Source organism: Anabrus simplex, chromosome 1, assembly GCF_040414725.1.
Source record: "Anabrus simplex isolate iqAnaSimp1 chromosome 1, ASM4041472v1, whole genome shotgun sequence".
Taxonomy (NCBI): Eukaryota; Metazoa; Arthropoda; class Insecta; order Orthoptera; family Tettigoniidae; genus Anabrus; species Anabrus simplex.
The window spans coordinates 1,397,618,201-1,397,642,356 of NC_090265.1; positions in this window are offsets into that span (position 1 = coordinate 1,397,618,201).

The window sequence follows — 24,156 nt, forward strand, 5'->3', positions numbered from 1 at the left end:
ACGACAGTAATTCTTGACTACCGAATGTAAATTCCAACTCATTACGTGTGTGGCATTGAACGGAGATTCTTACATCCCATATTACGGTACCATTGCAGACCTAGGTCAATTAGGACAGGAATCTGTGGTGTAAAAAAATTTGTAACCAAATGTTTGTAACTAGCATGTAGCATGTAAACGCGGCTTCGACTGCAATTATTAATTCAAAGATTAGATGATTTTAAAGCATTTATTTTAAAGCAAAATCAATCTATCTATCTATCTATCTATCTATCTACCTATCTATAATTATATAAAGTAAGAGTTTTGTCTGTGCATTGCTGAGAATTAAAAATGAAAGGCATTTCAGTATCAGTCGTGTCTACAGTAAGAAGGAAGTGTAATCATTAATTTTCCGTCATCTTTGTCTGCTTGTTTGTATGTATGTATACACGCTCATCACGAGAGAATGGATACACGTAATGGAATGAAAATCGGTATTCAACATCTAGGAATAAGGCACTAAAATTTAGGCTAAAAATAATTGTATTCACTCTAGGTGAAATGGTAGTCTAGGCTACGGCCTAAAATGTAATTCATCGGGCGAGTTGGCCGTGCGGTTAGAGAGCGCAACTGTGAGCTTACATCCGGGAGATAGTGGGTTCGAATCCCACTGTCGGCAGCCCTGAATATGGTTTTCGGTAGTTTTCCATTTTCACACCAGGAAAATTATGGGTCTGTACCTTAATTAAGGCCACGGCCGCTTCGTTCCCATTTCCTTCCTATTCCTAGGCCTCTCCTATCCCATCGTCACCATAAGACCTAACTGTGTCGGTGCGACATAAAGCAAAATAGCAAAAAGAAAAAAATAGTAAAAAAATGTAATTCTTAAATATCTATGTTATTGTTGGTCCTATCAATAAACGCTACATAAACAAGTTATAGAAAATTCAGTTTACGGTCACTTAGGTCTTACACAATTTTACGTACCGGCTTTGATAACAGAGATATTAATGAATTTAAATTGTTGATGCATAGTGCTTATCAACGCCTATCCACGAGAAAATAGCAGAACAGAATGTAATGAATATCGGCACGTAAAGTGAATAAGGCAATACAATCTCGGGGATGAAATGGTAGCTTAGGGGAAGGCCTAAACAATTAAACATTCAAATATCCTTATTAGTGGTTCTGACGATAACTACTACATAACGAAAGTTATTGTGATTAAAATTTCCCGATAATTTATGTCTAATTCAGTTTCACCGTACCACCTATGATAACACAGATATTCATAATTTAGACTTTTGTTACTCACTCCATGTCAACGCCATACATAGTTTCACAGAAATAGGTCTAAACATTAGCCCACAAAAAGTAAATATATGAGTAGGGAAAAAAGGCCGGAGCTGGCCCATGGACTAATGCGCAAGATGGTGGCTATACATGGGCTCTTATGGGACGAAGTCCTGGGAGCTGAGCCAGGGGCTACTGCGCAAGATGGCCGCCACGCGCAATCCACCTCTAGCTACGCGCTACCACCTCTGACACCTTCAGACAATAGGATGTTGTTATCTTATAGAATACTGTTTTAAGAGGCGACTAAAAGGGGCGCCCGACTTGAGAGAACCCGGATTAGAGAACTAGGGGTCTTTAACTGAGTCTAGGCAGGATGTATTCTAAGTTGTTGTGTATCTAACCTCCCTTGGCTAACTCTTATAGAACACTTCATTCCGAGGTGGTGGGGTTGATCAGAGTAAAGCTCCTCCTGGGGTACCCTTACCTTAGCTAGGACGTTGCAACCTGTGCTGTTGTTGTGTCTGCATTGGCGAACTCGAGGTTTTACCTGAGCTGTCGTCTATTTAACTTCCTTGGCTAACTCTTGTAGGGGTTATTTCAACCCTAGGGGGGCAGAGTAAGTGTCACTCCTAAGGATTTGAACGTGGAGTTGAGAGAAACTCAAAACTAAAGAGCTTACGTGCAATTCAAATATCCTCACTCTGATTGAAATGTGCGCACGATGGTATACTGACTACAGTAAATTTGGAGACATGCACATCTCAGCAGAAAGAAAAAATGACTTTGCTAGCTAAGCTGTATTTTTCCGATCTGGTGTTGTAAAGGAATGCGACAGTGTGTTATGACGTAAGACACCTATCTTGAGAGAACTTAGAGTTTTTAGCTGCAGGTCAAAGCTTGTTCGCAGTTGCGTTACTACAACTCTTGCAACTATGATGACGTTACGCTTCTTAGATCTGAATTCTTTTATGAGGTAGGGTGGAGGGGTAGAATTTTATTAATGGTAGGCTGCTAGTCGTAAGGGTGACTAAATGGGACGGGCTAACTCAGGGGAGAGCTGTGCTAGGGCACAGGGGTAAATAAACATACACAGAGCCTTATAGAGGAGTTCTCTAATTTTTCTCCTTCTTCTTTTTCTTCTTTGTTTGTTTACAACCTTAGGGTCTTTTTTTCTATCCGAATCAGCAGGGGATCCTACCTCTACCGCCTTAAGAACAGTGTCCTGGAGGTACAGACTCTGGGTCGGGAGATACAAAGGGGAGGATGACCAGTTCCTTGCCTATCATAGCCTATCGTTGACCTCTTAAGACTTAACTGCTGACCTGATTATGGTTAAGAGTGCTAGGTTAACATATGCATATGACGCTAGGTTTAACTTTACAAGGGCTTTATAGTCTCAAGTTTGAGATTCGGTCTTACGCTCAACCTAACTGGACGAGATGAGACATGATCCAGGGACTTTGATGCTGAGATTGGTGGAAGCTTACGGCTATACACACAAGACTAGGGTTATGGTGTGAGGTGTAATACAAATGCTTTATTTACAGACGGCGTAATACTGGGAAGCATCTTCGAAGTTCTAAAAAAAAAAAAAAAAGAGAGCCTAGCATGAACTTATCAGCAAAAAAAGAACTGCACATGCGAGTTTACTAGCTTTGGATGTATTCGCTGACACATAGTATACAAAGTTGTTTTTTCTTACAAGTTTGCAACTTAGGTAGTATCTTCATACTGAATACCATATATAATACGTAAAAAATAATGTGGTGCCGGAATTTAGCTCTGCGGGATTTCGCATATTATCAGAGTTCTCGAATACAGAATGAAATCCCTACCTACACTTGACGTCCAATGCCCCTGCAGTCCTAACGTTGCGTTGACCACGAGTTAACCTCCTAGGACTTAATATGGTACTAGGGAGACGGTGTAGGTCTTAATACATAATATGCTTTATTCATTGAGACGTAAAGCTGAAAAGCAAACTTAGGTCTAGGGTAGATGAGCGACCGCGCAATGTATCAACCAAAAAAAGACACGAAAGGCGTGAAAATTGAAGACTCTTTAGTCCTCGTAAACCTAATAGCGTGGGGGTCGGATAAGAACAAGTGTTAACCGAGGTAGATCGGATAGGACAGATAAATGTGAGTGGTCTAACACAAGTAAGCATGCGTATACATGGACTCCTATGGCACTAACACGGCGGAGGCTGTGCTAGGGCTTTTTTTTACGTATTACCCTAATTCGAGATTCTATCCTCCTAACCGGACGCACTTCCTAACTTGCGACTCTCAGTGGAGTGATGTATAGGAAGGAGGGTGATGGAATACTGCTGTGTGAAACGACTGAAAATGGGGGTGCTGGAACGCTTTTAACTTCTGAGCGTGGTATTAGCGGATAGAGGACCTCAAGCTGAGTCTGGCATTAATTATAGTTGTTTAACATTTTTGAATAGGGAATCGAAGGTTTACTGACTTGAGAACAATCTTCTACTTATATCCACGAGGCTTTAGGAATCTGCTGACAGTGTAGCCGGTTACGCTATGTATGAAACACAGCTGTCGCAGAGATGCATGCCGTTACAATTGACATGAATGAAATATCTGACCCTAGCAAACTTAGACTCTTAGACTTTGAACACAACTCTGCATCTCCTGGCACAAAAGGATCTATAGCTGAGTCTGGCATAAGACTAACTCTGCAGAGCTACTACAGGGGTTTACAACTTGTAACTTATTAGTTTTTATCAGCTTAACGTTCGAAACATGGCTACTGTGCAAGGCAGCTGCTATACTTTATTCGTTTAGACGTTACTAGAGGGCAGCCTAATGGGCTCACAACTTGTAACTTATGACCTAAGGCTTCATAATAGTTTTAAACACGGAATGTAGAATACGAGACATGTTAATTCTTTTTTTTCTTCTTCTCTTTCTTCTTCTCCTCCTTCTTAACCTTTTTCTTAATATATTTAGATCAACACGACGAAAACACTTAGTTCGCAACAGAGAAAATGTAACCATACACAGTTAAATTCATGACCTAGCCGAGAATTGAACCCTAAGCCCTTGTTTATATAGATGACGAGAAGTTTATTAAGACGAAAACACTTAGTTCTCAAGCCAGAAAACTTATTTGTACACAGCTAAAATCACGACCCTCGGGGATCGAACCGAACGCCTTGTAAACATCAGGTCAGTATGCTAATCATACAACTGAGGAGCCTTGTATCTAACAAAATCCATGACCTAAACTGGAATTACATCAGCCCCCGACAATTCAAACTATTAAGTAAACTACCAGGGGTTATTGACAGCGTATCTCTTATTACTCTAAGAAAATTTACATTTAATCAGCCTCTTCTACCTTTAAAGTCGCAACGATGTCGCAACCTATATTGGTTAACACTTGGTTTCTTCCGAGCTTAACCTTTAAACTATTTAAATATTGATTTGGTCCATCCCAATCATCATCACCATTTGCCCCTCGATGGTTGTAATAACGTTGCTAGGCTCTATATAAAGCTACATCGATTGACATCTTACTGTGTATAGGAAGGATGTGCCAAAAATCATGTATGTAAAGGGCAGCGTGCGTAGATAAAAGTCTTGGCACCGGGCGAGTTGGCCGTGCGCGTAGAGGCGCGCGGCTGTGAGCTTGCATCCGGGAGATAGTAGGTTCGAATCCCACTATCGGCAGCCCTGAAGATGGTTTTCCGTGGTTTCCCATTTTCACACCAGGCAAATGCTGGGGCTGTACCTTAATTAAGGCCACGGCCGCTTCCTTCCAACTCCTAGGCCTTTCCTATCCCATCGTCGCCATAAGACCTATCTGTGTCGGTGCGACGTAAAGCCCCTAGCAAAAAAAAAAAAAAAGTCTTGGCGGTAAATATTGAATGAGATATTTTGGAATCTGATATAAGGTTTTTATGTTTATAGAACATCTGAATAGCCTCACTTCCTTGTGTAAGATAAATAAGATGTTGCATATGAACATGCGAACAGTTTTGTTTATGTACTATTTTCTGTTCCATAGCGTACGATGTCGAAGCACACACTAATGTTGATGATAAACGATTATCCTTATTTATAGTCTGGTAACAATATTCGTTAGCGGTTGGTAAGTAACATCACTCATATGAATAATAAGACAATAGGCTGCTGTGTTAGCAGGAATGTTTTCGGATGTTTCAAATTCTAAACGAATATCAACAGGGCATTCATTTATAGATTCTTCATGATAATAGCAGTCTATAACTACAATCGGTGCTTTATTTTTAACCCATTTATGCCTGGAAATTTTTATTTCAATTTTTAAAATGATAATCATTTTATTAAGTCAAAATGAGATATATTTATTAAATTTGGAGTAATTTTCTCAAATATAGTTTTCTTCACGCAATAAGGGAGTGGGAATGAAAGTGCCCATTGGTCACGACTCCTATTAGAACTTTACGGAAGGATATTTTGATTGTAAGTGTAGTTATAATGATAAATTACATTTCTTTACTGTTAAATAACTTTTCTTATTTCATTACAGACACTATATTACAAATCTTTTGTTAAATCATCTATTTCAACTATCATTTGAATATAGTCTCAAAGCTAACAAATCTGAATATTTTAACCGTATTTGTTTAGTTTTCTCTTTGTGATATTCAACAAAGCAATATCTGTAAAGTGGAACTTGGCATCTCTCATAAGCCATTATCGTCTTCACTTTGTGAAAAAAGGGCAAATCTCGTAGCTTGCATTTTTGTGATGAGATGACCTTCACGGGTCTCACGAGCAGGTGTGTTTATCCTCTAAGAGTATCGCATTGGCCCTGGTGTCTTCGGAGCGGTGTCATACTCCTGTAGAAGTGTTTCCCAAATCTTCATCTGAACTACACCATCAGGAGGTCCAAAACAAACATCAGCACCAAGAGAATCTGGCAAATCTAGAGTCTGAAGCTTCTCAGTTATCTTTGCCACAGTAAATGCCATGTGCTGAAAGATGGATGTTGAGATATAACGGTGATATTCTGGGCAGAAACATAACAGAAACAAGACCAAGCAGACTAGTTATCCTTTGACATTCAACAGAAATAACAAACATACTGATATATAAAAAATATTTTTTTAATCTGATTTTGTTATTTGGATCATTTCTTTAATAATTTTGTATCAAGGTTTAGATAATTGTTATAAAACTACATATTCAAGCATAATGTTTCACAAATATTGCAATTATTTTGGTAAAAAATGCCTAACAGGTTACAAACATGTTTGTAGGACTCATGTCCAATGGGCACTTTCATGCTCACCTTAAGTTTTTCGTATCATAGAATCACACTGAGTGCACATGAACACAATCTAGTGAAAATTACATCATTGCACATGTTGGTACGATCTTTCTCAGCTAACAATTCAATTACACAGATCATAGTGTGTATGAAGCTTACTTCCTCTTTGGAGCTTGTGATGGCATTCCAAACATCCTTCCTTCCTTGTAGTTGTCAATAAGTGATCAAATGTGATAATTGATAGGCACACACGCATACATGCTCATTGTTGTGTCTATTTCTTGCTGAGAATGCCCAGACATATTTAAAACATCGTAGATTCCTCTAATAATTAAATTTCCTAGAGGGCACTAAAGTGCCCATTGGGCACAAATGGGTTAAATTCTCGAGGCGAAAATAGCGGACGATCTTCTTTCTGACAATACGATGATTGGAATTTACAAAACATGTGATAGAGCATCCCAAATTTTTTTCTCAAAGTTAATGTCTATGTTTTCGTAGGGATACGTAATTCCGTTGATATATAGTCTAACATGTTTTAATTTACAGTAATCAAACAGTGAGCTATCTTTTTCGTTACTGAATTTACGATTGGTTTGAAATAAAAAAATAATATACAATGGCTTCTCAGTAAAACGTGACGTTTTAACAGCCCAGCTATTGTTGTTTGTAAGTGGTAACACAGGATATCCAAGAAGTTCCCAACCTCGAAAACGTATAGTTAATGGTGTATCATTTTCTACAATCTTGAGCAATCGAAGTTTTCACGATCAGATCAGGTTACGCGTGGAATCCTCCAAAGTATACGATGAAGTGTAATTTTCGTGTCTACTGGTGTTTCTGCTGCTTTAAGAGAATTGTAATCACTTCGATCACGGATCAGAATAAGCTATTGTTTTGCGTTGATTATAATACGTGTCAAGTCTTCTGCGAAGCCAAACACATGTTTCAATGTTAACATACCTGCAAAAATTCCATCCTCATTAATTATCCAGTTGTTAGTAGCTTTTGGACACCATCCTGCCATCCGCAAAATATTACTTTCTTCATCACAAAGAGAAGGGTAGAGTTTCATTGCACTTGTAATACCAACATTCTTCGTTCTATTTTGACATTATTTACTTCATATCGATTTAGAAAGGAGAAAATCTAGAGCATGGTTGTTTAATTGTGATGTGCTCGCTCCACTTCCATCTGATTTATCCAGTCATCCCTCAATATAGAGGTAGCTTTCGTGTGGTATGTTGTATAAATTTGCTGATTAATAATAAAGTGAATTTCATCATTGTTATTTAATCCAAACGTAAAAGGTTGATAGGAATGAACCTCACTTCGTACTACACCTTCACGAGTTTCTACTGTATTCATAATGTCTAGCATTTCCTCCATTTTCTTGTTGAAGCTTATAACCTAAATCTTGGAGTATCTGCTTATGGTTATCTGTTAACTCGATGAGTCTTCGCAAACATGTAGTATGTCTTCGGAATATACACCGTGCTTATAGATGATTTCATAATGGTTTGAGATGAAGTTTGTAAGCTACGTACGCGAGCCTGTCTAAATGAATAATCTGATTATGTTTATTTACAAGCTTAAGAGTGATGTTACTAAGGTGTTTTACAGACACAGGGCGATAAAGAACTACTGCTGGTTTCTCTCGAATATTATATCCACGTTCCTCTGTAATAACAAAGTCGTGCAGGACGTGCGAAGGTTGTTGTTTTCTATTCAAGTCTGTAATAATATTACAAGTAATGTTCACATGATAATCATCGAAGAGTGTCATAGGTTGATCAGACTCGTAACGTACGTTCAGTAGGAGCTACCTTGATGAAAATCCAAGCAATGGTCCAAACGAATCAGGTTGTGATTTTAAGTCAATCTTAAATGATGATTCAATAACACATTTATCTGTAATGTTGCTTACAGTAATTGAGAACTTGTAATTATTACTACTAAAACTCTCGTCTCTAAACTGATCAATTAACGTACTTTCAATATAGTCATGAATATCGTCTACTGAATAATTGAATGAGGGTAGCGTTAGCACATACTCATCGTAAAAGAACTTGTTTACACCATCAAGCACATTATCGATTTTATTGTAGCTTTCAAACGATACTAGTCCAAGACTATGCGGCTGATAGCCAAGTTCGATTGGCGGATTAAAATAGACGGTTGTTTCAGGTCCTCCTCCACGTACATCAAAAGTAGTATAATTGGACAGTTCTGCGGCACCTCCGCCGCCGCACGCCTCCGCCCGCCTACTCCTCCGCCGCCGCCTCCGCCGCCGCCCGCGGGAAATTTGAATTTTGGCGGGAAATTTGAATTTTGGCGCGAGATTTGAATTTGTAAACAAAGCCACGTGCTTTTTGACAGCTGTCATCGACAACAACGCATCGCTAACCTCACTGCTGCCATCTTGACTGGCCTAAACCTCACTAGTGCCAACTTAAACTAACTAGCGTGAGGTAAACAAAGCCACGTGTTTTTTGACAGCCACGTGCTTTTTGACAGACAACAACGCATCGCTAACCTCAGTACTGCCATCTTGACGGGCCTAAACCTCAGTAGTGCCAACTTAACCTAACTAGCGCGAGGTAAACAAAGCCACGTGCTTTTTGACAGCCACGTGCTTTTTGACAGATTTGTAAACAAAGCCACGTGCTTTTTGACAGACAACAACGCATCGCTAACCTCAGTACTGCCATCTTGACGGGCCTAAACCTTAGTGGTACCAACTTAACCTAACTAGCGCGTGGTAAACAAAGCCACGTGTTTTTTGACAGCCACGTGCTTTTTTGACAGCTGTCATCCGCCATTTTTGAGCACTGTGCTGCCCTCTTTATCGTAGTAGATGTAAAATTCGTCACCTGTCATCGGCAGTGCTGCTATCTTGACGGGCCTAAACCTTAGTGCTACCAACTTAACCTAACTAGCGCGTGGTAAACAAAGCCACGTGCTTTTTTGACAGCTACGTGCTTTTTGACAGCTGTCATCCGCCATCTTTAAACTACAGAGCACCGTGCTGCCCTCTTTCGTTACCTGTCATCGGCAGTGCTGCCATCTTGACGGACCTAAACCTTAGTGCTACCAACTTAACCTCACTAGCTCGAGATAAACAAATCCACGTGCTTTTTGACAGCCACGTGCTTTTTTGATAGCTGTCATCCGCCATCTTTAATCTATAGAGCACAGTGCTACCCTCTTTAGCTACTTACTTTTGAAATGCGGTGGCGGATAATTTGAAAAATGCTTTTCGACAAGCAGCCATCTTTAATCCAGAGAGAACAGTGCTGCCCTCTATGTGGTGGCGGCAAATTGAAAAATTCCACGTGCTCTTGTTTGAAAACAAACTCACGTGCTTTTTTGACAGCTGTCATCTGCCATCTTTGAGCACAGTGCTGCCCTCTTTAGTTTGAAATGTGGTGGTGGTAAATTCCACGTGCTCTTGTTTGGAAACAAAGCCATGTGCTTTTTTGACAGCTGTCATCCGCCATCTTTAATCAACAGAGCACTGTGCTACTATCATGCGGGCAATTTCATCACCTGTTATCCGCCATCTTTAATCCACAGAACACCGTGCTGCCCTCTTTATGGCTACTACCTTAAGCACGTAGTAGCGGGCAATTTGAAAAGTTCTGTTAGCTATCATCCGCCATCTTTAATCAAGAGAGCACCGTGCTGCCATCTTTAGCTAGATACCTTTGAAATGTGGTGGCGGCAAATTGAAAAATTCCACGTGATCTTGTTTGGAAACAAACTCACGTGCTTTTTCGACAGCTACCATCCGCCATCTTTAATCAACAGAGCATAGTGCTGCCCTCTTTAGTTTGAAATGTGATGGCGGCAAATTCCACGTGCTCTTGTTTGGTAAACATAGCCATGTGCAGCTGTCATCCGCCATCTTTAATACAGAGAGCACCGTGCTGCCCTCTTTATCGTAGTAGATGTAAATTCGTCACCTGTCATCCGCAGTGCTGCCATCTTTAGCTAGATACCTTTGAAAAGTGGTGGCGGATAATTTAAAAAGAAAAATTCTACAGCAGCCCTCTCTCGACGCTAATTGCGTAAGATGGCGGCTATACATGACTCCTTAAGGGTGCTTACGCAAGATGGCTACTATACACAGGTTCTTATGAGACGCCCTTGGGATGCTTGCGCAAGATGGCAGTTATACATGGCTCCTTATGAGATACCCTAGGGATGCTTGCGCAAGATAGCGGCTGCTCTTATGGGATGGCTTAAGGGTCCTTGGCTAGAGACTCCCTAAGGATGCTTGCGCAAGATGGCGGACACAAGATGGCGGCTATACATAACTCCTTATGAGACGCTTTAAGGGTGCTTGCGCAAGATGGTTGCTACTCTTATGAAGAATGCTAGCTTAGAGGCTAACGTGTCGTGATAGTTCGATTCATTAAATTTAGGGCTTAAATGCAAAATGTTAAATATATCGAAAACGGTGCACCGTAGAGCAAAACGGACAAAATTTTTCTGCCTAATACCTCGGTTCGCAGTATGAGGAATAAGAAAATCATAGTCTAATGATGGGATCAACGGTTCGGTTCTTACTTAGGCCCTTTGGCATTTGCTCTGTTTTAGCTTGTATTGAAGCGAGTCTTCGTAACATGATCAGGTCTAGCTATGGTAGAGAGTATAACGTACCGTGCAGGTTCGATTCATTAAATTTGGAGACTTAAATGCAAAATGTTAAATATCTCAAAAACGATGCATCGTAGAGCAAAACGGACAAAATTTTTCCGCCTAATACGTAGGTTCGTAGTATCAGGAACAAGAAAAAACATAGTCTAATGATGAGATCAACGGTTCGATTCCTACTTAAGCCCTTTGGCATTCGCAGCTATCTATTTCTTCAAGATGGTGGCTGCTCTTATGAGAAACAAGATGCCTTGAGACGTCCTAGGGATGCTTACGCAAGATGGCAGACACAAAATGGTGACTATACATAGCTCCTTATGAGACGGCCTAGGGGTGCTCGCACAAGATGGCATCTACTCTTATGAAGAAAGCTAGCTTAGAGGCTACTGCGCAAGATAACAGCTGCTGTTATGCATGTGGTGGAGGGCAATTTGAAATTCTATGTGCTTAATCAACAGAGCACCCTGCCGCCCTCTTTAGCTGAAATGTGGTGGTGGATAATTTGAAAAATTCTTTTGACAGCTATCATCTTTAAAAACAATGGCGACTATACATAGGCTGTTAAGGCCTTATCATTCTCCTCCTCCTCCTCCCCCCCCCCCCTCCCCCACCTCCTTCTCTACCTCCTCCTCCGCCTCTTATGTCAAGGCATAGCTTTATATCGAACAAGTTTAAACCTGCATCGCGAAGGCAAGCGCGTGCAGCGATAACATTATTGTGCATGTTTAGACTTTCGAAACATAAGAAGAGTAGAATCAAACGCTGTACTCGATACGACATGTGATCAGAACATTGATTGATGCGTTCAGAAAACAAAATAAGTGATCAAGACTAGAATCGAACAATGTACTCAATACATCATGTGTTTAGAATATGTCAGGGGATACGCTTGTTCTAAGAAGATCAGATTGAAACATAACAAGACTAGAACAGAACACTGTAATCGATGTTGTTAACTTCAACATGTGATCAGAACATTGATTGATGTGTTCAGAACACAAAATAAGTGATCATGACAGGAATCGAACACTGTACTCAATACAACATGTATTTAGAACATGTTAGGGGGTACCCTTGTTCTAAGAAGATCAGAATGAAACATAACGAGACTAGAATCGAACACTGTAATCGATGTTGTTAACCTCAAGATATGATCAGAACATTGTTTGATGTGTTCAGAGAAAAAGTACAATTTTGATGATTTGCGCAGCTAACTCGCTCGGTAAACGATGTGGCCAAAGTATAACTTCAAATTATTTACCTTCCATCATTCGTCTTGTGTGTAAAAATCAGTCGAACAAGTTATCGCATAAACATAGCTGAAAAAAAATCGTGATAGGGTATGGAAGCCAGGGGTTACATCTTGTCAGAAGAGCAAAAAGGATGAAAGGACTCTTCCTCCTCCTTACCGCACATTCCTTGGCTAAAGGGCTAATGGGCTAAAGGGCTAATGGGCTAAAGGGCTAATGGGCTAAAGGGCTAAAGGGCTAATGGGCTAAAGGGCTAAAGGGCTAAAGGTGCAACAACCTCGTCGATCGCTATCAGCAAGAACGCTTGTACTTTGTAGAAAATTAATCTTTATTTGTAAATGGTTTCATGTTCAGAACAAGGAATGGAACCTAGGGGTTACGTCTTACGTAATAAAATCCCCGAGGTGCGATGAGTTACGTTTTTCGAACTAGTGTTTGGAACACTGAACTTTTCAAGATGATAGCAGAGAGTTTAGCAATGTTCTGTTGTTGGATTTTAAATTCCGCGCTACAACATGCATAAGGTGGCAGCCTTGAGGTTTACCGCCGTAAAGATGGCAAGAGTGAGGTTAACAATGTTCTGTTGTTGGATTTTAAATTCCGCGCTATAACATGCATAAGGTGGCAGCCTTGAGGTTTACCGCCGTAAAGATGGCAGCAGTGAGGTTAGCGACGCTCTATTGTCCTTCAAAGTGAGGTTAGGGTTTGTCAAGAAGACAGCTGTCAAAAAAGCACGTGGCTATGTTTACCAAACAAGAGCACGTGGCTGTGACGTCACGCCTCAGCATGCAAAGTTTAATGTCTACAACTACGTAGTAAACATTCTGCTATGTTCACAAGATTTTTTACACATAACTATTCTTTATGCTTTAAGTTCATTCACATAGGCTATGCTAAGATAGCAGCACAAACACATGCGAACTTTGTACATTCTAATGGAATAAGTTTAGTACTATGTGCATCATGGATACATGATGTGTGCACGCATTTAAACTTGACTATACGTAATGCTGCTGCTTTGTTTACAAGATTTTTATACATTGCTGTTCTTTATGCTTTAAGTTCGTGCACACACAAGCGATAGTCGTACGCTCTGGCAGGAGAAGTTTAGTACGACAGTCGATGCATACATTATCGATAGGTGATGTGTACACGCTTTAGAACATAGCTCATCTTTATGCTTTAAGTTCGTGCACATGGGTTTGGGATACACAAAAGCGATTGCTACATGCTCTAGCGGAAGAAGTCTAGTACGATAGTCGATGCATGTAAAATCGATAGGTTATGCTAAGATAGCAGCACACTTACATGATTTTAGCACAATCTAGTGGAAAAAGTTTAGTATGATAGTCGTTTCGTGCAAAATCATTAGGTAATGTGTAAACGCTTTGAAACAAGGCCATTCTTTGTACTTTAAGTTCATGCGTACAGGTTATGCTAAGATAGCGGCACAATCTAGCGCAAGAAGTTTAGTACGAGAATGCAAAGTCGATAGGTGACGTGTACACGCTTTGAAGCATGGCTATTCTTCGTACTTTAAGTTCATGGGCATAAGTTATGCTAAGATACCAGCACAATCTAGCGGAAGAAGTTTAGTACGAGATTCGATGCATGCAAAATCGATAGGTGATGTGTACACACTTTGAAACATAGCTATTCTTTGTACTTTAAGTTCATGTGTATGAGTTATGCTAAGATAGCAGCACAACCTAGCGGAAGAAGTTTTGTACGAGAGACGATACATGTAAAGTCGATAGGTAATGTGTACACGCTTTGAAACATGGCTATTCTTTGTACCTTAAAGTCATGCGTATAGGTTATGCTAAGATAGCAGCACAATCTAGCGGAAGAAGTTCAGGGTGATCTGTACACGCTTTGAAACAAGGCTATTCTTTGTACTTTAAGTTCATGCGTCTTAGTTATGCTCGCGATAGTCGATGCATGTAAAATCGATAGGTTATGCTAAGATAGCAGCACACTTACACGATTTTAGCACAATCTCGTGGAAGAAGTTTAGTACGAGAGTCGATGCTTGCAAAATCATTACGTAATGTGTACACGCTTTGAAACAAGGCTATTCTTTGTACTTTAAGTTCATGCGTCTTAGTTATGCTAAGATAGCGGCACAATCTATCTGAAGAAGTTTTGCACGAGAGTCGATACATGCAAAATCGATAGTTGATGCGTACACGCTTTGAAACATGACTATTCATTGTACTTTAAGTTCATGGGTATAGGTTATGCTAAGATAGCAGCACAATCTAGCGGAAGAAATTTAGTACAAGATTCGATGAATGCAAAATCAATAAGTAATGTGTACACGCTTTGAAAAATGGCTATTCTTTATACTTTAAGTTCATGTGTATAAGTTATGCTAAGATAGCAGAACAACCTAGCGGAAGAAGTTTAGTACGATATTTGTTGCATGCAAAGTCGATAGGTAATGTGTACACGCTTTGAAACATGGCTATTCTTTGTACCTTAAGGTCATGCGTATAGGTTACGCTAAGATAGCAGCACAATCTAGCGGAAGAAGTTTAGTACGAGAGTCGATGCTTGCAAAATCGATAGGTAATGTGTACACGTTTTGAGACATAGCTATTCTTTGTTCTTTAAGTTCATGCGTCTTAGTTATGCTGAGATAGCAGCACAATCTACCTGCAGAAGTTTAGTACGAGAGTCGATACATGCAAATTCGATAGTTGATGTGTACACGCTTTGAAACATGACTATTCATTGTACTTTAAGTTCATGGGTATAGGTTATGCTAAGATAGCAGCACAATCTAGCGGAAGAAATTTAGTACGATATTTGATGCATGCAAAATCAATAAGTAATGTGTACCCGCTTTGAAACATGGCTATTCTTTGTACTTTAAGTTCATGTGTATAAGTTACGCTAAATAGCAGCACAACCTAGCGGAAGAAGTTTAGTACGATATTTGTTGCATGCAAAGTCGATAGGTAATGTGTACACGCTTTGAAACATGGCTATTCTTTGTACCTTAAGGTCACGCGTATAGGTTATGCTAAGATAGCAGCACAATCTAGCGGAAGAAGTTTAGTACAAGAGTCGATGTGTGCAAAATCGATAGGTGATGTGTACACGCTTTGAAACATGGCTATTCATTGTACTTTAATTTTATGGGTATAGGTTATGCTAAGATAGCAGCACGATCTAGCGGGTGAAGTTTAGTTCGATGGTCGATGCATGTAAAATCGATAGGTCATGTGTACACGCTTTGAAACATAGCAATTCATACTGCTGCTCTGTTCCCAAGACTTTTAAGCATAGCTAACCCTAATACTGCTCTTAACGACGTCGAGCTAAGGATTGATTACGTGACCGTGACGTCACGACCACGTGCTCTTGTTTGGTAAACATAGCCACGTGATTTTTGACAGCTGTCTTCTTGACGAACCCTAACCTCACTTTGAAGGACAATAGAGCGTCGCTAACCTCACTGCTGCCATCTTTAGAGCGGTAAACCTCAAGGCTGCCACCTTATGCATGTTGTAGCGCGGAATTTAAAATCCAACAACAGAACATTGCTAAACTCTCTGCTATCATCTTGAAAAGTTCAGTGTTCCAAACACTAGTTCGAAAAACGTAACTCATCGCACCTCGGGGATTTTATTACGTAAGACGTAACCCCTAGGTTCCATTCCTTGTTCTGAACATGAAACCATTTACAAATAAAAATTAATTTTCTACAAAGTACAAGCGTTCTTGCTGATAGCGATCGACGAGGTTGTTGCACCTTTAGCCCTTTAGCCCTTTAGCCCATTAGCCCTTTAGCCCTTTAGCCCATTAGCCCTTTAGCCCATTAGCCCTTTAGCTCATTAGCCCTTTAGCCAAGGAATGTGGGGTAAGGAGGAGGAAGAGTCCTTTCATCCTTTTTGCTCTTCTGACAAGATGTAACCCCTGGCTTCCATACCCTATCACGATTTTTTTTTCAGCTATGTTTATGCGATAACTTGTTCGACTGATTTTTACACACAAGACGAATGATGGAAGGTAAATAATTTGAAGTTATACTTTGGCCGCATCGTTTACCGAGCGAGTTAGCTGCGCAAATCATCAAGATTGTACTTTTTCTCTGAACACATCAAACAATGTTCTGATCATATCTTGAGGTTAACAACATCGATTACAGTGTTCGATTCTAGTCTTGTTATGTTTCATTCTGATCTTCTTAGAACAAGGGTACCCGCTAACATGTTCTAAATACATGTTGTATTGAGTACAGTGTTCGATTCTAGTCTTGATCACTTATTTCGTGTTCTGAACACATCGATCAATGTTCTGATCACATGTTGTATCGAGTACAGTGTTCGATTCTAGTCATGATCACTTATTTTGTGTTCTGAACACATCAATCAATGTTCTGATCACATGTTGAAGTTAACAACATCGATTACAGTGTTCTGTTCTAGTCTTGTTATGTTTCAATCTGATCTTCTTAGAACAAGCGTATCCCCTGACATATTCTAAACACATGATGTATTGAGTACATTGTTCGATTCTAGTCTTGATCACTTATTTTGTTTTCTGAACGCATCAATCAATGTTCTGATCACATGTCGTATCGAGTACAGCGTTTGATTCTACTCTTCTTATGTTTCGAAAGTCTAAACATGCACAATAATGTTATCGCTGCACGCGCTTGCCTTCGCGATGCAAGTTTAAACTTGTTCGATATAAAGCTATGCCTTGACATAAGAGGCGGAGGAGGAGGTAGAGAAGGAGGTGGGGGAGGGGGGAGGAGGAGGAGGAGGAGGAGGAGAATGATAAGGCCTTAACAGCCTATGTATAGTCGCCATTGTTTTTAAAGATGATAGCTGTCAAAAGAATTTTTCAAATTATCCACCACCACATTTCAGCTAAAGAGGGCGGCAGGGTGCTCTGTTGATTAAGCACATAGAATTTCAAATTGCTCTCCACCACATGCATAACAGCAGCTGTTATCTTGCGCAGTAGCCTCTAAGCTAGCTTTCTTCATAAGAGTAGCCGCCATCTTGTGCGAGCACCCCTAGGCCGTCTCATAAGGAGCTATGTATAGTCACCATTTTGTGTCTGCCATCTTGCGTAAGCATCCCTAGGACGTCTCAAGGCATCTTGTTTCTCATAAGAGCAGCCACCATCTTGAAGAAATAGATAGCTGCGAATGCCAAAGGGCTTAAGTAGGAATCGAACCGTTGATCTCATCATTAGACTATTTTTTTCTTGTTCCTGATACTACGAACCTACGTATTAGGCGGAAAAATTTTGTCCGTTTTGCTCTACGATGCATCGTTTTTGAGATATTTAACATTTTGCATTTAAGTCTCCAAATTTAATGAATCGAACCTGCACGGTACGTTATACTCTCTACCATAGCTAGACCTGATCATGTTACGAAGACTCGCTTCAATACAAGCTAAAACAGAGCAAATGCCAAAGGGCCTAAGTAGGAACCGAACCGTTGATCCCATCATTAGACTATGATTTTCTTATTCCTCATACTGCGAACCGAGGTATTAGGCAGAAAAATTTTGTCCGTTTTGCTCTACGGTGCACCGTTTTCGATATATTTAACATTTTGCATTTAAGCCCTAAATTTAATGAATCGAACTATCACGACACGTTAGCCTCTAAGCTAGCATTCTTCATAAGAGTAGCAACCATCTTGCGCAAGCACCCTTAAAGCGTCTCATAAGGAGTTATGTATAGCCGCAATCTTGTGTCCGCCATCTTGCGCAAGCATCCTTAGGGAGTCTCTAGCCAAGGACCCTTAAGCCATCCCATAAGAGCAGCCGCTATCTTGCACAAGCATCCCTAGGGTATCTCATAAGGAGCCATGTATAACTGCCATCTTGCGCAAGCATCCCAAGGGCGTCTCATAAGAACCTGTGTATAGCAGCCATCTTGCGTAAGCACCCTTAAGGAGTCATGTATAGCCGCCATCTTACGCAATTAGCGTCGAGAGAGGGCTGCTGTAGAATTTTTCTTTTTAAATTATCCGCCACCACTTTTCAAAGGTATCTAGCTAAAGATGGCAGCACTGCGGATGACAGGTGACGAATTTACATCTACTACGATAAAGAGGGCAGCACGGTGCTCTCTGTATTAAAGATGGCGGATGACAGCTGCACATGGCTATGTTTACCAAACAAGAGCACGTGGAATTTGCCGCCATCACATTTCAAACTAAAGAGGGCAGCACTATGCTCTGTTGATTAAAGATGGCGGATGGTAGCTGTCGAAAAAGCACGTGAGTTTGTTTCCAAACAAGATCACGTGGAATTTTTCAATTTGCCGCCACCACATTTCAAAGGTATCTAGCTAAAGATGGCAGCACGGTGCTCTCTTGATTAAAGATGGCGGATGATAGCTAACAGTACTTTTCAAATTGCCCACTACTACGTGCTTAAGGTAGTAGCCATAAAGAGGGCAGCACGGTGTTCTGTGGATTAAAGATGGCGGATAACAGGTGATGAAATTGCCCGCATGATAGTAGCACAGTGCTCTGTTGATTAAAGATGGCGGATGACAGCTGTCAAGAAAGCACATGGCTTTGTTTCCAAACAAGAGCACGTGGAATTTACCACCACCACATTTCAAACTAAAGAGGGCAGCACTGTGCTCAAAGATGGCAGATGACAGCTGTCAAAAAAGCACGTGAGTTTGTTTTCAAACAAGAGCACGTGGAATTTTTCAATTTGCCGCCACCACATAGAGGGCAGCACTGTTCTCTCTGGATTAAAGATGGCTGCTTGTCGAAAAGCATTTTTCAAATTATCCGCCACCGCATTTCAAAAGTAAGTAGCTAAAGAGGGTAGCACTGTGCTCTATAGATTAAAGATGGCGGATGACAGCTATCAAAACAGCACGTGGCTGTCAAAAAGCACGTGGATTTGTTTATCTCGAGCTAGTGAGGTTAAGTTGGTAGCACTAAGGTTTAGGTCCGTCAAGATGGCAGCACTGCCGATGACAGGTAACGAAAGAGGGCAGCACGGTGCTCTGTAGTTTAAAGATGGCGGATGACAGCTGTCAAAAAGCACGTAGCTGTCAAAAAAGCACGTGGCTTTGTTTACCACGCGCTAGTTAGGTTAAGTTGGTAGCACTAAGGTTTAGGCCCGTCAAGATAGCAGCACTGCCGATGACAGGTGACGAATTTTACATCTACTACGATAAAGAGGGCAGCACAGTGCTCAAAAATGGCGGATGACAGCTGTCAAAAAAGCACGTGGCTGTCAAAAAACACGTGGCTTTGTTTACCACGCGCTAGTTAGGTTAAGTTGGTACCACTAAGGTTTAGGCCCGTCAAGATGGCAGTACTGAGGTTAGCGATGCGTTGTTATCTGTCAAAAAGAACGTAGCTTTGTTTACAAATCTGTCAAAAAGCACGTGGCTGTCAAAAAGCACGTGGCTTTGTTTACCTCGCGCTAGTTAGGTTAAGTTGGCACTACTGAGGTTTAGGCCCGTCAAGATGGCAGTACTGAGGTTAGCGATGCGTTGTTGTCTGTCAAAAAGCACGTGGCTGTCAAAAAACACGTGGCTTTGTTTACCTCACGCTAGTTAGGTTAAGTTGGCACTAGTGAGGTTTAGGCCCGTCAAGACGGCAGCAGTGAGGTTAGCGATGCGCTGTTGTCGATGACAGCTGTCAAAAAGCACGTGGCTTTGTTTACAAATTCAAATCTCGCGCCAAAATTCAAATTTCCCGCCAAAATTCAAATTTCCCGCGGGCGGCGGCGGAGGAGGAGGCGGGCGGAGGCGTGCGGCGGCGGAGGTGCCGCAGAACTGTCCAATTATACTACTATCAAACGTTCTTTCACTGTTAGTCATCACGTGCATACTAATGCTCTTTCTCTACTGTCTGGGTTTGATAAAAGAACACAAGGCACAATCGCCTGCACATGCGTGCATTAAATTTTTGCACAAGGTTTTTATTGTAAACAATGTCTGCACTGCTTACGAATTAACGTATGAGCTCAAAGGGAGGAGGTAAGTCTCCATAGATATCGAAATACCATACTTTAGATTTACGTTTTACATAAGCAACATAATGAGTTCCAGGTCCGCGACAGTTGTCCAAGTTAATTACCGCACTTTCACGTTCACGTAGGCACGCTGGTAGTTGATAGCGTTTATACACGCCTCGAAGATAACTAATAATTAGTTGTTTAGCAAACGTATAAACTTTTTCATGCTTCAGAGCTCGATGTGGCAGTGCATTTAGTAGACGTTTTTTGGAGAAATGTAGATGCCAAGCCTTCTTTGTATGGTGCTAGCTCCATGTATACACCTTTGCCTCGTAATGCAATTGCCTCCATCGTATTGTTATGACGTTCACTCTTTTTCAACTGTTGTTTTAGCTTCTTCTACAGCCTTAAAAGTTCTTGCTACAGCCCTAGCACCACCCAGCAATGACCCTAAAGCTGCTAGGCCAGCAAACGGCGCAGTAAAAATCCTCCTCGTTTTGGTGCAGGAATAATTCGTGCACGTTTAATAAACATTCCTCTTGACATTGGAGAAGTTCTCGCTCTTGCTGCGCGTAGTGCCGTAGTAATAACTACACGCGGATTGTATTGCCCTCGAATAGCTTTTTGTGCAGCCTTTATAACATCTTTCCATCCGACAGTTTTTGCCTTCTTCTTCATGTCGTTTGGATATGGTTGTTTCACCATTCTGTACACGAATTTACTCGTCAAGAGCAAATTACAAACTAACCGTTACCTCTTGTTTCGTTTGTTATACCAGGTGGCTCTCGAACGTCGTACTTTCTACTTATAAATGCCCCGCATGCACAAATGATGAATGGGATGTCTACGAACTGATTTTCACAGGGGAACTACTGTCAGCGGGCAGTTTACGTCAGAATATAAAGAGGTAAGAAACGGAGTGTCGCTCGCAGCATTTTACTCAGCGCTGCCGGTCGAATGCACCACTTGCATTAGTAAACATCGTTTTCGACCACATAGTTCTAGGCTGGTGTATGGTACAGCCGCACCCTACTTGCTGTCTGCATATCGGCAATTGCTAGTGTGACCAGCAGCGGTGAATACACAGACATTATTTTAACCTGGACAATCTGGTCGGAATGCAACAGAAGCTCCAAACAAACGTATGCCTTCTACACACGTACTTCACCGAACTGTATTAGTTTTCGTTTCACACAAGCAACTGTTCCATCGAGTGGAATATCTACACGTGTATAAATTAATAAGTTATTAGATTTCCTTTTCTGCATTTTTGGCGTGTCTGCAAACAGTAGCGGCGATTAGGGGGATGGGGCGAAGAGTGACAGTCGCCCCCCCCCCACTTTGTGGAGTAAACATTACATTTTTATTCCACTTTAGCCAGCTGGAACTAGGAATTATTTAAAAGAGCTGTTTGTACAAACATTGTTATTTTATCTGCTAATTCCTTCGTTTATTTTATTTAATTATTAACATAATTATTGACAGAAATACGCACAAAATGCTGTTTGTCGCAGCTAACCAATTTGTAAAGCACTACGGCAAGTAATGGAGACTTTGCATTTGCTGTGAAGAAGGGTAGTAGGGGTACATATTTTTTTGCCGAGGTCGTGACCACTGAGTTATAATTCACCCACTTGCCGTGCGCATTCATCAGTCTGTCAGTCTCCTTAGTGTCTGTTATTTTCTTAGTGAGTATTCAAAAATAAATGATTTTTAATTGCATAATCATGCCGTACTTCTATTTAATTATGCCGGGCGAGATGGCGGTGGGGTTACGGGCGCGCAGCTCTGAGCTTGCACTCTGGATATAGTAGTTTCGAATCCCACTGTCAGCAGCCCTGAAGATGGCTTTCCGTGGTTTTCCATTTTCACACCAGGCAAGTCCTGGGGCAGTACGTTATTGAAGGCCACGGTCGCTTCCTTTCCACACGTAGCCATTTCCTGTCTCATCGTCGCCATAAATCCTATCTATGTCGGCTCGAAGTAAAGCCAGTTGTAAAAAATAACATTCACTTGTAATCGTATTTCAACGGGAACATATACCAACGTTCCTAAATTAATTCTTTGTGTTATGTTATTTATTCAATTAAGTGCCCCGTAGTATGTTTGTGAGACCTGGTGAAAAACTTTTTATTATACAGCATTGAATCAAAATCTCAAAAAAAAAAAAAAAAAAAAAAAACGAATAATCCACAGGGCAGATTAATTACATTCACATATAAGGTAACATAATACAAACGAAATACTTTAGTCCGGCAAAAGTAAATTTGGTATTCTTTTGCGTTGAAATTGAAGACATGGATGGAAGAAGGGCTTAAGTCAGGTTGTGGCGTTATTCGGTAAATTGCATATATACGTTCCTTGGAGGCTGTTCTAAATTCTACCTAAATGGCTTCTCAGTAGTGTTAATAGATGGCGTGTGATGTGCTATATTGAGTTGCGCCGTTCTTACAAATATTGTTCGTGCCCGACTTAAAATACACTCCAATGCTGACTTACGGCGAGCCAGCAATCATCACTCATCAGAAGCGAAACGGCTGACGCAGGAGTAATGTCAGGAGGAGAAACATCTGATATTTCAGCAGATGACAGTGAATATATACCAAGTGAAACCTCAGATGATTCGGATACTATCCGAATGTTCTGCCGTTCTCAGCCCAGTGTCATTTGCAACACCACAAACAAAAGGACTTAAGTTTTCTATTCCAAAGTATGTCATATTATGTCACTCACCTGAAGAAACTGTATGAGGAAGCCAGACTTATAATATTACGTTTCATGATACGTTTCAGTTAATGAAGGATATGAGGTCTGTAGATACTTTGGGTAGCTTTCCAGTCCCTCATGTAGGTATTGAACCCGGGAAATTAAAATATGTTAAGGATTTAGTAAGCTTTCTATGAGCAGGTGCACGTGCATGGTTTGAAAATATTTTCCGGGGAGATGAATCTGTGGGAGTAGGAAATTCTCGATATAGTGAGTCCCCTAATAATATGTTGTGACTTGTCAAATGTTCTAACCTGTAAAACTTGTCTACATGCTACCAACAATGTAAATAATATTAATTTTCAATGAAAATGTTTCTTGAAAATGGAATAAGGGCGTAACTCCAAAATACAAAATTGACAACAAACCACAAAATTTATAAATACTTTTGATGTACATATTATGAAATAATCAAGAATGTAGTTAAATATAATATTCCAAAATTCTGTATTTCTGAGAAAAGTGTTTGATGCTGTAATTCTTTAAACTCATTTATCTCAAAAGTGTGTTTTTTTGAGTTACGCCCTTCTTCCATCCATGTCTTCAATTACAATTACAATTAAATATATATATATATATTTTACAATTTACTGAACCCTTTGGTCCGTCATGGGTTCATGACTTTACGTCGCACCGACACGGATAGAACTTATGGAAGGACGCGACCGTGACCTTAATTAAGGTACAGCCTCAGCATTTGCCTGTTATGAAAATGGGAAACCACGGAAAACCATCTTCAGGGCTGTCGACAATGGGATTCGAAACCACTATCTCCCGAGCGCAAGCTCACAGCTGCGCGCCCGTAACAACACAGCCAGCTCGCCCGGTGCAATTACATAGATGTGCGGTATGATTATGCAATTGAAAATAATTTAGTATTTGAATACACCCTAATAAACTAATAAACAATAAAGAGACTGCTAAACTGACGAATGCGCGCGGCAAGCGGATGAATCTTGACT